Source organism: Hyperolius riggenbachi, chromosome 1 (genome assembly GCF_040937935.1).
Source record: "Hyperolius riggenbachi isolate aHypRig1 chromosome 1, aHypRig1.pri, whole genome shotgun sequence".
Classification (NCBI taxonomy): Eukaryota; Metazoa; Chordata; class Amphibia; order Anura; family Hyperoliidae; genus Hyperolius; species Hyperolius riggenbachi.
The window spans coordinates 359,067,137-359,084,300 of NC_090646.1; the positions used below are offsets into that span (position 1 = coordinate 359,067,137).

At 44.1% G+C, this 17,164-nt stretch overlaps 1 protein-coding gene across 1 annotated transcript in view; it reads right to left on the reverse strand.

The window, feature by feature from the left end:
- Positions 1–17,164, reverse strand: part of SLC35E1 (solute carrier family 35 member E1) — a 74,143-nt gene that overhangs the window by 41,436 nt on the left and 15,543 nt on the right. The gene's annotated exons all lie outside the window — the stretch shown is intronic.

Consider the following 17,164-nt stretch of genomic DNA (forward strand, 5'->3'; position numbering starts at 1 on the left):
GAGAACGTGCGTGTGTGTGTGAGAACGTGCGTGTGTGTGTGTGTGTGAGAACGTGCGTGTGTGTGTGTGTGTGTGAGAACGTGCGTGTGTGAGAACGTGCGTGTGTGTGAACGTGCGTGTGTGTGAACGTGCGTGTGTGTGAACGTGCGTGTGTGTGAACGTGCGTGTGTGTGAACGTGCGTGTGTGTGAACGTGCGTGTGTGTGAACGTGCGTGAACGTGCGTGAGTGTGTGTGTGTGTGTGTGTGTGTGTGTGTGTGTGTGTGTGTGTGTGTGTGTGTGTGTGTGTGTGTGTGTGTGTTAACGTGTGTGTGTGTGTGTGTGTGTTAACGTGTGTGTTTGAACGTGTGTGTGTTTGAACGTGTGTGTGTTTGAACGTGTGTGTGTGTGTGTGAACGTGTGTGTGTGTGTGAACGTGTGTGTGTGTGTGAACGTGTGTGTGTGTGTGAACGTGTGTGTGTGTGAACGTGTGTGTGTGAGTGTGTGAGTGTGTGAACGTGTGAGTGTGTGAACGTGTGTGTGTGAACGTGTGTGTGTGAACGTGTGTGTGTGAACGTGTGTGTGTGAACGTGTGTGTGTGAACGTGTGTGTGTGTGTGAACGTGTGTGTGTGTGAACGTGTGTGTGTGAACGTGTGTGTGTGTGAACGTGTGTGTGTGAACGTGTGTGTGTGTGTGAACGTGTGTGTGTGTGTGAACGTGTGTGTGTGTGAACGTGTGTGTGTGTGTGAACGTGTGTGTGTGTGTGTGTACGTGTGTGTGTGAACGTGCGTGTGTGTGTGAGAACGTGCGTGTGTGTGTGAGAACGTGCGTGTGTGTGTGAGAACGTGCGTGTGTGTGTGAGAACGTGCGTGTGTGTGTGTGAACGTGCGTGTGTGTGTGTGTGAACGTGCGTGTGTGTGTGTGTGAACGTGCGTGTGTGTGTGTGTGAACGTGTGTGTGTGTGAACGTGCGTGTGTGTGTGTGTGAACGTGCGTGTGTGTGTGTGTGAACGTGCGTGTGTGTGTGTGAACGTGCGTGTGTGTGTGTGTGAACGTGCGTGTGTGTGTGAACGTGCGTGTGTGTGTGAACGTGCGTGTGTGTGTGAACGTGCGTGTGTGTGAACGTGCGTGTGAACGTGTGTGAGTGTGTGTGTGTGTGTGTGAACGTGTGTGTGAGTGTGTGTGTGTGTGTGTGAACGTGTGTGCGAGTGTGTGTGTGTGAACGTGTGTGTGAGTGTGTGTGTGTGAACGTGTGTGTGTGAGTGTGTGAGTGTGTGAGTGTGTGAACGTGTGTGAGAGTGTGTGAGTGTGTGAGTGCCTGTGATAAGCCCCACTCACCACGCACAGGAAGCCCCGCTCACCTGTGGGAAGCTCCTCCCCATCTTGGACACTTTGGAGTAAAGAGGTCCCATACAGGAATCCTAGTGTAACCATCCCTGCAGCTGTGTGGGGGCAGGTAAGATGGTGTCTCCCCGACAGCAGTGACCTCTCCCTCAACCTTGCACCCACAGTGACCGCTCCCTAAACCTAGGACCCGTACTGACCTCTCCCTCCCCATCATTAGAATGCTGGATGATCCTGCATCCCCCAGCACTGACCTCTCCCTGCCCCAGCACCTACATTGACCTCCTCCAGCTGCACCCTTCCTGTCCCCAACAGAACTCCGTGACCTCTCCCTCCCCCAGCACCCACAATGACCTCCACTTCTCCCAACATCCACCCACACTCACACCTTTCCCCCATAGTTGGCACCCAGTACTCACATGACACCAAGTACTTGCACCTAGGCCTGACACTGCACCCAGTACTCACACCTGCACACAGCCTCCACATGGCACCCACAATCTGCTCCAAGCACCCATTTAACCAGTACCCGCACCCAAATTACCTGCATTTTAAACCTACATGATGCCCACCTATAGCCAGCACAAGCATGGCACCAAGTATTTACACTCGTGTCATACCCAGGAACTGCACTCAGCACCCACATGGTACTAAGTACCTGCTGTCACTGATGAGCCGTGAAAAACAGCAACCAGACTGTTTTCTGCACCTATTGTGATTAATGGTACAATTCCAATTGTATGTGTGGTTATAGCAGAATTCAAATCACTTGGGGTTGCTTGCGTTTGGCTGACATTGGGTCTTTGTTTAACAACTTGAATAGCCAGGTTTTCACAGATAGAGCTCTTCACATGTACCTGTGCCAACTGAGACAGGGCTAATTAGCCTGGTTAAAGTTACGTGCGTATACAAGTCCAACTTTTTCAAGCAATTTGTCGTCCGAATTGTTATTTGAATGATATGAAGTGCAAACGACATGTACACACTGACCAACAAAGCGGCTAATATGTTAATTTACCTCATTTACATGTTGTTTAACCAAATTGATTATGAATAATGGACTGGATAGATCAATGGACTAGATTAAATGACTGATCAAACTACTTGTTTGAAGTCTATTAGTAGGACGACGACAGCGTTGGTTGTACACATGAACGGACCTAACAGTCGGTTTAATGACAGTTGGTCCAACAGATCCAATGAGCGGATCGGGCAAACCGGTTATCAGTCGCTTAAATGGCAAGTTGTTCGAAAACGTTGGACGTGTGTACGTACGTACGTACGTACGTACGTACGTACGTACGTACCTTTACTTACAATAGGTTAAGTCTGTAAATCCAAAGCAGGGGGCCTATTCAAAAACTAGGATCCTGTAGACATTCTGGCACCAGCCCCAGCATGACTTCTAGCAGCACACTTTGGAAGTCATACCTATTCATTTTTTGGTAAGATTTTAGCAGAATGCTACTGACTATCTCTACGGTAATAACACATCCAAGCGAAGATTAAATTGCGTACGTTTTAAGATGTCGTGGAAGTTCATAGCTCTTTCAAAAGTCGAGATTAATTTTGGTGCAACTAATTGTGCTAGACTATTGGTCTTTGGTCTCTAAGGAACCACCGGATCCACTGTGTATAAATCTGTTATCAGCATAAATCTGTTAATTCTCACTTTTGAATTACGGCGTTCCACAGTTTAAACCTAAAAATCTCCCTACAAGGAGGAGAACTGTGATTGGTTTGTAAACCGGAGGGGGCAGGCTTCGTCCCACCTCAAAACTGGCTTTAATAAAACCAAGATGCATGCAAGGAGGAGGATTTCTCCCGTTTTCCATCTGACCGGAAGCAGCTGGAGGATCTTTGATGCTGGGTTCCCTGTTGGACTTCATTTTCCATGTGCTTCCACAAAGCACATACAGTGGTTTGCAAAAGTATTCGGCCCCATTGAAGTTTTCCACATTGTCATATTACTGCCACAAACATGAATCAATTTTATTGGAATTCCACGGGAAAGACCAATACAAAGTGGTGTACACGTGAAAAGTGGAACGGAAATCATACACGATTCCAAACATTTTATAACTGCAAAGTGGGGTGTGCGTAATTATTCAGCCCCCAGAGTCAATACTTTGTAGAGCCACCTTTTGCTGCAATTACAGCTGCCAGTCTTTTAGGGTATGTCTACCAGCTTTGCACATCTACAGACTGAAATCCTTGCCCATTCTTCTTTGCAAAACAGCATTTGTGAACAGCAGTTTTCAGATCTTGCAACAATTCTTGATTGGATTTAGATCTGGACTTTGGCTGGGCCATTCTAACACATGGATATGTTTTGTTTTAAACCATTCCATTGTTGCCCTGGCTTTATGTTGAGGGTCGCTGTCCTGCTGGAAGGTGAACCTCCGCCCCAGTCTCAAGTCTTTTGCAGACTCCAAGAGGTTTTCTTCCAAGATTGCCCTGTATTTGGCTCCATCCATCTTCCCATCAAATTTGACCAGCTTCCCTTTCCCTGCTGAAGAGAAGCACCCTCAGATCATGATGCTGCCACCACCATATTTGACAGTGGGGATGGTGTGTTCAGAGTGATGTTCAGTGTTCGTTTTCCTCCACACATAGCGTTTTGCATTTTGGCAAACAAGTTCCATTTTGGTCTCATCTGACCAGAGCACCTTCTTCCACATGTTTGCTGTGTCCCCCACGTGGCTTGTGGCAAACTGCAAACGGGACTTCTTATGCTTTTCTGTTAACAATGGCTTTCTTCTTGCCACTCTTCCATAAAGGCCACTTTGTGCAGTGCAATGACTAATAATTGTCCTATGGACAGATTCACCCACCTGAGCTGTAGATCTCTGCAGCTCATCCAGAGTCACCATGGGCCTCTTGACAGCAATTCTGATCAGCGCTCTCCTTGTTCGGCCTGTGAGTTTAGGTGGACGGCCTTGTCTTGGTAGGTTTACAGTTGTGCCATACACCTTCCATTTCTGAATAATCGCTTGAACAGTGCTCCATGGGATGTTCAAGGCTTTGGAAATCTTTGTAGCCTAAGCCTGCTTTAAATTTCTCAATAACTTCATCCCTGACCTGTCTTGTGTGTTCTTTGGACTTCATGATGTTGTTGCTCCCAATATTCTCTTAGACAACCTCTGAGGCCATCACAGAGCAGCTGTATTTGTACTGACATTAGATTACACACAGGTGCACTCTAGTCATTAACACTCATCAGGCAATGTCTATGGGCAACTGACTGCACTCAGACCAAAGGTAGCTGAATAATTACGCACACCCCACTTTGCAGTTATTTCTAAAAAAAAAATGTTTGGAATAGTGTATGATTTTCGTTCCACTTCTCACGTGTACACCACTTTGTATTGGTCTTTCACGTGGAATTCCAATAAAATTGATTCAGGTTTGTGACAGTAATATGACAAAATGTGGAAAACTTCAAGGGGGCCGAATACTTTTGCCAACCACTGTATTTCTTCCGAACTTTAAGTATCCATTTCTTTAACCCTTATAAAAAATTACAATGGGCTACCCTTCTCTATAATCAGGGCTGTGGAGTCTGAGTTGGAGTCGGAGTCGAGGAGTCGGAGTCGAGGAGTCTGATTATTTTTGTACAAAATCCACAGCCCTGTTAAGTATTAGACTAAGGAGTCAGAGTCGAGGAGTTGGAGCAATTTTGGGTACCCGGAGTCGTGGTTTCATAAACCAAGGAGTCGGAAGATTTTTGTACCAACTCCACAGCCCTGTCTATAATTGCTACTTTTAATAATTTCTGTATATATTAAATCCTCTATAATAATCTCCCTGTGTCCCTGCATCACGCTGTCCCTGTGTAGCTTGGTCTGTGCTTTTTGCTACTGCGCATGTGCGCAGCACGGACCCAGCCTCACAAACAGGAAAACAGGACCAGGGAGCCGGGCATGTGAGCGGGCGGCCGGGTGTGCGCAGTAACATGTGGCGGGGGTGGCGAGAAACACAGACCAAGAGCCCGTTTTTAAACGGGCTTGGGTCTGCTAGTTTATAATAAAAAGACCAAGTCATTTCATCTCAGCTGCAACCCTGCCTTCACCCAGGCAGAAAGAATCCTAGCCTTTCTGAAGATTTGCTAACTTAAAATATTTTATTGATAGCTAGAGTAGTGCGTTCTAACCATTTTTTCATTCGCAGATTTCAAATGGTTTTCCCTTCTCCAGATAAAAGGGATGGTTGCAGCTCGTTTTCTGAAATCTTGTGTAAGTAAAGGGTTTCTGTAACTCGCATGCTCTTATAGCTGGTCTGCTGCCCAATTCCAGCGATTTCAGCTCATCGATTGCATCCACGAGGTTGGACAGTCTGTGGGTTGAAAGATTAGAAGGCATTGAGCGGTCCAGCCAATAGGAGGCGTGTGACACCTGCAATCAACACCCGCTTGACACTCAATACTTACCCATAGCCAGAGCCCACATGACAACCAGCATCTGCATTCAGCACCCACATGACAACCAATCCTCTCCTAGTCAGAAACGAGGGGAGGGGGGGGGGGGGGGGACCGTGCAGCCACCGGTGACAGGTCCAGCTGACTCCACACCATTGAATTCAGCCAGAGGTTCTGTGACTGAATGTATGTGTCAAGCGTAGGGGCTCAGGGGGATGGGTTTGGGACAGTTGCAGACCTGGGAAGGGGGGGGGGGGATTATTATTAAAGGCAAGTATTCGTTAAGGGACATCACTTAAGGACCGGGGCTGTTCTCTGCGATCTGTGCTGCGCGGGCTCTCCAGCCCGCAGCACAGATCGTGTGCAAGGCAGGGCGATCAGACTCCCCCCCCCCCCTTTTTTCCCCACTAGGGAGATGACCTGCTGGGGGGGTCTGATCGCCGCCGCTCCGTGTGGCCAAGCGCGGGGGGGGGGGGGGGGGGGGAGGGGCGCTCCTCAAAGCCCCCCTCCGACATGGAACGGCGGCTCAAACGAGCAGCCGTTTCCATGTAAAACCACAAACGACCAGCCACCGCCTATCTGCGTTAGCTGGTCGTTAAGTGGTGACTTCTCACTGCATTTTTATTTCAATTTAACTCTGTGGAAATAGGTAAGAAGCAATTGAAATTTGGCAATTTCCAAATGCCAAATTTCAACTGTTGCTTTTAAACTGCCATAGTTCCAACTGCCATTTCCCATGCACCCAGATCTCACATGGCACTAAGTACCTGCAGTCACTACCCCCATGACACCCGATACCCACCCACGGATAGAACCCACATGATACCCTGTACCCACACCCAAAACCCACAGCATCTGCATTCAGCAGCCACAAGACAAGCAATTCCCCCTAGCCAGAAACGAGGGGGGGGGGTCACTGGTGACAAGTCCGACTTACTGCACACCATGGAATGCAGCCAGAGCTTCTGTGACTGAATATATCAAGTGGAGGGGCTCAGGGGGGAAGATCCCCCACCACTTGTAGGTACTACTGTGCATTTCTGGGAGGCGGGGGGGGGGGTGCATTAGGGCAAAGCCCCTTTCTAAAATTTGAGCACCCTCCAATTGAGGACACTCTGCACGGCACTGATGGAAAGGTTTTGTGCAGGACCTGAAGCATAGTTACATAGTTACATAGTTACATAGTTACCCTGGTTGAAAAAAGACACACGTCCATCGAGTCCAACCAGCACAAAGCACAACCCCAGCCCGCTCCCCCACATATCCCCGCCGATCATAAAATCCCTGGATCAACATCACTGGCACCACCTAGCAATTGTAGCCATGGATGCCACTCAACGCAAGGAAAGCATCTAAGCCCCCTTTAAATGCAGGTATAGAGTTTGCCATAACGACTTCCTGTGGCAATGCATTCCACATCTTAATCACTCTTACTGTAAAGAACCCTTTCCTAAATAAATGGCTAAAACGTTTTTCCTCCATGCGCAGATCATGTCCTCTAGTCCTTTGAGAAGGCCTAGGGACAAAAAGCTCATCCGCCAAGCTATTATATTGCCCTCTGATGTATTTATACATGTTAATTAGATCTCCTCTAAGGCGTCTTTTCTCTAGACTAAATAAACCCAGTTTATCTAACCTTTCTTGGTAAGTGAGACCTTCCATCCCACGTATCAATTTTGTTGCTCGTCTCTGCACCTGCTCTAAAACTGCAATATCTTTTTTGTAATGTGGTGCCCAGAACTGAATTCCATATTCCAGATGTGGCCTTACTAGAGAGTTAAACAGGGGCAATATTATGCTAGCATCTCGAGTTTTTATTTCCCTTTTAATGCATCCCAAAATTTTGTTAGCTTTAGCTGCAGCGGCTTGGCATTGAGTACGATTATTTAACTTGTTGTCGATGAGTACTCCTAAGTCCTTCTCCAAGTTTGATGTCCCCAACTGTATCCCATTTATTTTGTATGGTGTTAGACCATTGGTACGACCAAAATGCATGACTTTACATTTGTCAACATTGAATTTCATCTGCCATGTATGTGCCCATATAGCCATCCTATCCAGATCCTGTTGCAATATAACACTATCTTCCTTAGAGTTGATGATTCTGCACAATTTTGTATCATCTGCAAAAATAGCAACATTGCTCACTACTGTATCCACTAGGTCATTAATAAATAAATTGAAGAGCACTGGACCCAGTACAGACCCCTGTGGGACCCCACTGCTAACAGTCTCCCATTTTGAGTATGATCCATTGACCACAACTCTTTGTTTTCTGTCCATTAGCCAGTTCCCTATCCAAGCACACAGACTCTTCCCCAGTCCTTGCATCCTCATCTTTTGCACCAGACTTTTGTGGGGAACAGTGTCGAATGCCTTAGCAAAGTCTAAGTATATCACATCTACAGCATTCCCAATATCCATATTAGCATTCACTACCTCATAAAAGCTGAGCATGTTAGTCAAACAGGACCTGTCTTTAGTAAACCCATGTTGATGCTGAGAAATAAGATTATTTTCTACTATGAAATCATGTATAGTATCTCTTAGTAACCCCTCAAATAGTTTGCATACAACTGATGTTAAGCTTACAGGTCTATAATTTCCTGGATCTGATTTTTTGCCCTTCTTAAATAATGGGAAAACGTGGGCTGTACGCCAATCCACTGGGACTCTGCCAGTTGCAAGAGAGTCACAAAAGATAAGATAAAGGGGTTTATCTATAACTGAACTTAATTCCCTTAGGACCCGAGGATGCATGCCATCCGGGCCAGGTGCCTTGTCTATTTTTAATTTATTTAGTCTTGCCTTTACTTCTTCCTGCGTTAAGTATTTAATATTACAGTTAGAAGATTGAGACTCTTCCGCCTCTGTAATTTGCAACAGTGCTGTTTCCTTTGTAAAGACAGAAGCAAAGAAAGCATTTAATAACTCTGCCTTACCTTGGTCATCCACCATTGAGTTCCCACCCTCATCCTTTAGGAGTCCTATACAGTCAACCTTTCTTTTTTTAGAGTTGATGTACTTGTAAAACTTTTTTGGGTTAGATTTGATATCCCTAGCGATTTGATTTTCAGCTTCGATCTTTGCCAGCCTAATTTCTTTTTTACAATTTTTATTGCACTCCTTATAATTGCTTAGTGCAGCCTCGGTCCCCTCCTGTTTTAGGACCTTATAGGCATTCTTTTTCCTCTTCATTTTATCTTTAACCTTTCTATTCATCCATAGAGCCTTTTTTTATTCCTAGACATTTTGTTTCCATATGGGATATACATACTACAATATTGATTGAGAATACGTTTAAAAGCTTGCCATTTCCCTTCAGTGTCCTCCCCTTGTAGTATATTATCCCAGTTTTTGAGAATCCAAAATCAGCAGGTTTTGAGAATCCAAAATCAGTCTTTATTTTTTAGTTTCTAAGTCCTCTGATTTTTTAAAAAAGATATAAGGTTACACCTGTATATAAATCATTTTTTGTACATGGTGAGAGTCCTTGACAGTAAAATGGGTTAAAGTAAGCCAACTGCTCTATTGACCAAATATACTGTATTAAGTCCTGTGCTGAACACAGCTGCTTACCACAAAGTTGCACCCCAAATATTAACAGCAACACGTTGCCCAAATACAGTAGCAAGAAAAAGTATGTAAACCCTTTGGAATTATATGCATTTCTGCACAAATTGATCATAAAATGTGATCTGATCATCTAAATCACACGAATGTGACTGTCAATTTTGAATGTATGCCCAGGAAAGCTGGTGTCTGATCTAAAACTATGTCCAGATGTCCTCCCTGCTGATGATGGCCTGTTTCTTCCCACCACGAAATTTGCTCTCTTGTCTTCGAGGAGAGCAGAGCAAAAGTGCTGGTACAGTCTTTCACACAAGGCTGCTCCCTTACACACAAGGAGGTCATTGAGTGTATGTGGCACATAGGAAATGGATGGTAGGGAGGTTTAACCCCCATTTCCTGAAGGTACAGCTCCATTAGGTATGCTAAAACCTATAATATGATGGGTGAAATAACATTTAATATTAGTTAAAACAATTTAGATCATATTAAACTCATGATACAAACTTCAGCCTCACAGAGACAGGAGGACAGGGCCAGGGAGCCGGGCGGGCGTGTGAGTGGGTGGCCGGGTGTGCGCGTGTGCAGTAACATGCGGCGGGGGCGGCGAGAAACAGACCTAGAGCCCGTTTTTAAAGGAGTGTGACAAGATTGCATATTCTCTACTTATTTAACGTATATGCTGAATATGTAATGCACAAAGCGAGTTTGTATGAGTAACATGCTGGAATAAAAATAGCTGGCAGGAAGATCAACAATGTAAGATATGCAGATGATACAACTCTGATGGCTGAAACAGAGGAAGAATTGAAGACCCTAATCATTCATGTCAAACAAGAAAGTGCCAAAGCTGGTCTACTGCTTAACACAGGCTTTCTCAACCAGGGTTCCTTGAGTACTCTGCTAGAGTTCCTTGACATTTCCCCCCATCGTGGGGGGGGGGGGGGGGGGGGGTTGAGGGGGGAGTATAATAGAGCACTTTCTAATTGGGGGTACTGTGAAAAGAAGCACTAAATTGAGGATCAGAATAAGGGTGGCCACACAACATACAATTTTTTTAAATATCTGTTCAATTTAAGAATTGTAATCAATTTTTCTGACTGATTGGTCATATTTTTGAAATGTTACAATGTACCACACCCACCTATGTTAAATTTTTCCCCAATTATGATAAAAATGATTGGAAACTGATAAAATTGCTAGGGTGTGTACATTAATAAATTGGCTAACACACACCATACAATCTTTAGAAAGTTTGAAGAAAAATATCTGGCATTCCGGATCGATAAAAATCGAAGAAAACTGGAAATCCGATCGGATTTTTCAGTCGAATGAAAAAAAAAGCTTTCTATTTTTTTGGGAGATCCGATCGTTTTTATCGAATTACCGTAAAATTGGATCATTTTATTGTATCGTGTGTGGACACCTTTAGAATGAGCACATTAATAAAAAGCACTAGGATAAGGAGACAGTAAAATGAGTTGCACTGTAATAGGGGGTAGTGAAATAAACAGCCTCACCAACTTTTAAAACTCCTCCTGCAAAATAAATACAGGGGTTCCTTGAGATCCTAAAGTTACTTGCATGGTTCCTCCAGGGTGAGAAGGTTGAGAAAGGCTGGCTTAACATCAAGAAAAACTAAAGTCATGTAATTTGCCCCAATGAACAATCTACAAATAGAGAAAAATTAGAAGTTGCAATTTCATCTTCTGAAGTTATCTGCAGATGGTGACTGCAGCCATGAGATTAAGAGATGCGTGTTACTTGGGAGGAAAGCTATGGCAAATTTGAATAAGATACTAAATAGAGATGTCAACTTAGCAAAGATGAGGATAGTTAAAGCTAGTCTTCCCAATAGTTACATATTTCTGTGAAAGTTGGACTATAAATAAGGCCATAGGTAGAAAAATCGATGCTTTAAATTGTGGGTTTGGAGAAAGCAGTCACTTCTTACAGATATAATGCCAGAGTGTTCACTAGAAGGGCTGATTCTACTATTAAAACTCAAATACATTGGACACATAATAAAAAGGCCAGCTTATTTGGAGAAATCCTTGATGCTTGGTTAAAGTGAGGGCAAAAGAAAAAGAAGACGGCAGAGGCTAATGGATAGACGTATGGATAGTTTATGTGAAGCTATGAACATGCCTATGCAAGAGCTGAAAGAAGCCATGATTGACAGACATTTGGCATGCATATGGTACATATGGTTCATATGGTTACGAAGAGTCGGCTATGACTAAACTAATAAGGAGTAAATTCATATGCTTGCATCCACTACAAGGTCCCTTTAAAACAACAAAACATCTAAAATAATTACTTTAGATTCTATTTTTAGTGAGAATTTTTTTGAAATCTATAGTTTCAGAAGACTGCAGTAAAACCTTAAATGGGTGTGGCTAGCCCCGGAGTGTTGCCAGGCTTTTCTTGCTGGATTATGACCGATGAAAGTTAGTGCTATAGGCACATATGGAAATGAAGTGGAAAAACTGCATTCATCACATTAATAAAAATGTTCTGTGATCAAAAAGAGTTCCCACTGGTCTCAAATGCATTTGGCTTTCTTCAGCCATATAGTACAGTATCTGTCCGCACGTTGGTGGGCTGTTTTTGCGTGCAGTGGATTTATTTATAAGTTTAAAAAAAAAAAAAAAGTCCAAACACTGCAAGTAGCAGAGGACCAGTGAACCTAATCTTTGTACAGATGCCACATTAATGTTACCCCAATCATTTAAGATTTTAGGTGACAATTTAGAAATGATCACTGAAAGAGAAGTCAGCAATGTGGGGGGAAACCTCTATTGATGCTAGATAAAATAATGGTCTCAGATGTTGAAAATCTAGCATGTGTACATAGCCAAATTGGAGATAGTGCACCTAGATGTATTCATGTTATGCGTACCTGTTATTTGGTTATCTACCAAAAGTGTAATAGGAAGAGAAATGTTATTCATAAATGCCCTAACTAACAGTAAAAAGCACATTTGCTGATATGCTGCAAAATGCACTAAACCATAGCAATAAAACCTTATAGTTGGTTACCTGGTAGGTCAATTTCCAGGACTCTTCCAGGTCACTAAACTAATGATGAATCCACTCATACCCCTTTGTCAACAACCTGCACTTATCCCCTTGTCCCTGCATGTCCTATCTTCCATTAGCCATCTGTCCTCTACAGCCAGAGCACTTTGTTATGCCTTCACTCATCCCTTAGGGCTCCTGAACACATTTTACTTGTGTGTCTGAAGCACTTTGGACATTTTAAAAGTAGGATCTGAATGTTGAATGATACCTTCTGGAGCATTGGTGAAAAGGAACGCTGGGCTATTCAGTTTGGTTCCATAGAGCTTTATGCCTAGACTGTACTTTACACCCAATAATGGGAAATGTCTTCCACTGCTACCTGTATATGCAGAGCTCTATAAGTTTCAGCATTGAGACTTAGTTAACGGAGTACTGCAGGATTTGTTCCCCTTTCACATAGGCAGCTGCAGACTGTGCATTCACCACCTGTCAGCTACTCCCATTCACTGGCTGGGCAATTGCTAGCTCTCAGCACAGGCAGTGAAGAGGCGTCCATGCCACAGAGGCACATTGAGTGTGGCCACAGCCAAACTCAAACGCGACAGGAGACCTTTCCTTAGTGAGTGTCAAGCGCGGACACAGGTGTGATTGCAAACATTGCCACTCGGCAGCAATTAAAGTGCAGGTAGAAAGCACTTGTTGGTCAGCAGATCATAGCTTTACACTGCTTGACAAACACACAGTTCAGCCGCCTGTGTGAAAGAGCCCTTAAAGCACACCTAAATAGAGTGATATGGAGGCTACCCAGTTGATTCACTGCTAATACATTTAGCCATAGACCCTGGACAAGCATGCAGCTCGGAAGTTTCTGACTGGATTAGCCGCATGCTTGTTTCAGGTGCGTCATTCAAACATCTCTGATGCCAGGAGATGGACATAGATAGATAGGTTAATAAAAGGAATAAATATGGCAACCTCCATATCACTTTCACTTTTAGTCTGTCTATGGGTAATAAGCACAATAAGGCTTGAGAAACACTGCAGGAGAGAAGAAAGGGACTAGAAAGCTGGCTGAGATTTGGAGGTGACATGAAACATGGGACCTCAGAAGAGCATTAGTAAATGGTTGCAAAGCATTGGGAGCACAGGAAATATTTACCCCCAAAAGATGTGGTCAATACTACTTTACTTCCTTTAGACACTCTAAACATGTCACAGGTGCAGCGTCCACCATTGGCTGCATCTACAAGACATTTCCTGGGAGAACACAATTATATTTAAGGGGCCATGAGAAACCCATGTGAAATGTAAGTTATACTTTAAAATGTGCATTTACAATCCATTTAAACTATGCTTGTTATTTCAGTGTACAATATTCTATGTTGATTGATGTAGGTTTGTCACTTTGCTTTTATTTGAAAAAAAAAATTGAAACAATTCATGCTACTTGTTATAAAAAGTAGGAAGCTATATTAATCTAAGCGTAACTGCATGAAAAATACACACACAGTTCACTTCTTTAACTACTACAGCTAGCTACAGGGAGTGCAGAATTATTAGGCAAATGAGTATTTTGACCACATCATCCTCTTTATGCATGTTGTCTTACTCCAAGCTGTATAGGCTCGAAAGCCTACTACCAATTAAGCATATTAGGTGATGTGCATCTCTGTAATGAGAAGGGGTGTGGTCTAATGACATCAACACCCTATATCAGGTGTGCATAATTAGGCAACTTCCTTTCCTTTGGCAAAATGGGTCAAAAGAAGGACTTGACAGGCTCAGAAAAGTCAAAAAAATAGTGAGATATCTTGCAAAGGGATGCAGCACTCTTAAAATTGCAAAGCTTCTGAAGCGTGATCATCGAACCAGGGCTGTGGAGTCGGTACAAAAATCCTCCAACTCCTCAGTTTAGGATTCCACTGACTCCAACTCATCGACTCCGACTCCTCTAATTTGCATATTACAATCTTGTTGATTGAAAGTATGTAACATGAAATTTGTCTCTTAACTGTCAACACTTAGGAATTTTAAGAGACAACTAAAGTGAGAAGGATATGGAGACTGCCATATTTATTCCGTTTAGTCATAGACTAAAACTAGTCCTTGGTAAGTGTGCTTGTAAAAGGTACAGACCGGAACAAAAAACATCTATCAGGCCCTAGGCCAGTGATGGCGAACCTTTCAGAGGCCGAGTGCCCAAACTGCAACCTAACATCGACTTATCTCCAAGTGCCAATGGGGGGGGGCGCCGCGCCGGAAAATGGGCGTGGCCATGATATTGTATGGGCGGAGCTAACGTAATGATGTAACAGCGAGGCATAAGAAAGCAGTGTTTCCGCCATGATGTGGTGAAACGAGGATTCGCATCATGGGTGTGCAGAAACTGTATGATGCTATTTATACCCACCGTAACCCCAAAGCAGCAAATATGACCATTAAGGGCTCATTCACACTATGTGCTGCGCTATCAGTTTTGACGCAACGCACATAATGTAAGATTCATATGGTAACATGAAAGTCAATAGACTTCCATGTTACCATTCACACTACAGGAGTGCGTTCCCATGCGTTACGTTGTAACGCATCTGGGAACATTTTAACGCACAACGCATACGTTTCCCCGATGGGTACAGCTGCCGACGTCCACAACGTGCATTCCGTGCGATCACTGTGCGTTGGCAGCGCATGCATGAAATCGCATTCGTGCATACGGTCTGTAGTGTGAATGAGCCCTTAATAATAAATGCAGCAACAGTTACCCTAGACACCAGAAAATAAACGCAATGTGTGCAACATTTCAGCAGAATATCATGCAATGTGGGCCACATTTCAGCAGAAAATAAACGCAGTGGGCCACATTTCACCAGAAAACAAACGCAGCGGGCAGAATGTCACAGGACAAACACAATGTGACAAAACATTTTACCAGAAAATAACACAGTGGGCCGCATTTCACCTGCAAAAAAAGTAATGTACTCACATGACAGAAGTCTCTCTCGGCTGGGCTCTGGCGCGCATCTCCCCCGGACGTTCCTTCTGCAGCTGAGTCTCCCGCGCTGCCGCTGACGGGCAGAGTGCAGGGCTACGGGAAGATGGCGCCGAAGCCCTGTACTGGAGACACAAATAGTCTCCAGTACAGGGCTTCGGCAGCCATCTTGCCGTAGCCCTGGTCAGCCTCCCGGGAGACTGCGGGGCTGCGGGCTATGAACTGTTGCGGCGGCGTCTAGCAGACGCTGCGGCCAGTTCATAAGCAGCGGTGACGTGCCAGCAGATTAGGCTACGCGTGCCATAGGTTCGCCACCGCTGCCCTAGGCAATGTAACTGTGGGTACATGTAAGAGTGATGTGCAGGTCCTCTGCAGGGGAATAAGGAGATTTTTCATCCATTACACATTCTTCACGCACAATCTGAACCAGGTTTATGGGTGATAGACAACACCTCTGTGTTTAATGTGCACAACATTCTCAGTGGATTCCCTGCACCTCTGTGGAGAGTGCATATGTAGAGTATAGTACTACTGTGTAACAAAGTAAACCTGAGACAGATGAAATTAAAGTTATATACATACCTGGGGCTTCTTCCAGCCCCCTTCAGGCTAATCACTCCCTCGCTGTCCTCCTCTGCCACCTGGATCTTCTGCTATGAGTCCTGGTACTTGAGCCAGTCTGGCGTAGTGCGCATGCACACACTCTGCCGCTTGGAGCGTACACCTGCACAGCACTATTGCGCAGGTGCAGAACGCTCCTGGCTGTGGAAGCGGCATGCGGCCGGACTGCGTTGACTGGCTGAATTACCAGGACTCATAGCAGAAGATCCAGGTGATGGAGGTGGACAGCGAGGGACTGATTAGCCTGAAGGGGGCTGGAGGAAGCCCCAGGTATGTATAAAACTTTTCTTTTCATCATCCTTCTCAGGTACCATTTAATTCGTAGTCACCAAATCAAATTTTAACATATCAAATTATTTGATTTCATGAGCAAAGATTTCATCAATTTGATTTCATGAGCAAAGTACATTTGCATAAATCAGAATCAACACAGAATTATTTCCATCTCATTGATCATCTCTATTAGTGACACGGCTACACATCAGGCTTTATACTTACAGCATAGATGTTTAGTTTAGAGATAGATAGATAGAAGATTCCTGTGTACACATCATATATACAGTCACAATCAGATGTGTATATAGGACTTTAAAAATACAGGTACTGCTTTATTGAAGCAGCACAAGTAACTAATTTTGATTGGTTTATTTCATTTTTGTGGACTAAGCACAGCTATTACTGTATGTATAAACTATTTATGACGACTATTATCTGAGAAATAGAACATTTTATCATATTTTCTATTTTAAATTACAGTTTAAATTCATTAGGAGTCGGTGCATTTTTTCCCCGCCTCCAGGCACCCAAAATTGCCCCGACTCCACAGCCCTGCATCGAACAATCAAGCGTTTCATTCAAAATAGTCAACAGGGTCACAAGAAGCGTGAGGAAAAACCAAGGCGCAAAATAACTGCCCATGAACTGAGAAAAGTCAAGCGTGCAGCTGCCAAGATGCCACTTGCCACCAGTTTGGCCATATTTCAGAGCTGCAACATCACTGGAGTGCCCAAAAGCACAAGGTGTGCAATACTCAGAGACATGGCCAAGGTAAGAAAGGCTCAAAGACGACAACCACTGAACAAAACACACAAGCTGAAACATCAAGACTGGGCCATGAAATATCTCAAGACTGATTTTTCTAAGGTTTTATGGACTGATGAAATGAAAGTGAGTCTTGATGGGCCAGATGGATGGGCCCATGGCTGGATTGGTAAAGGGCAG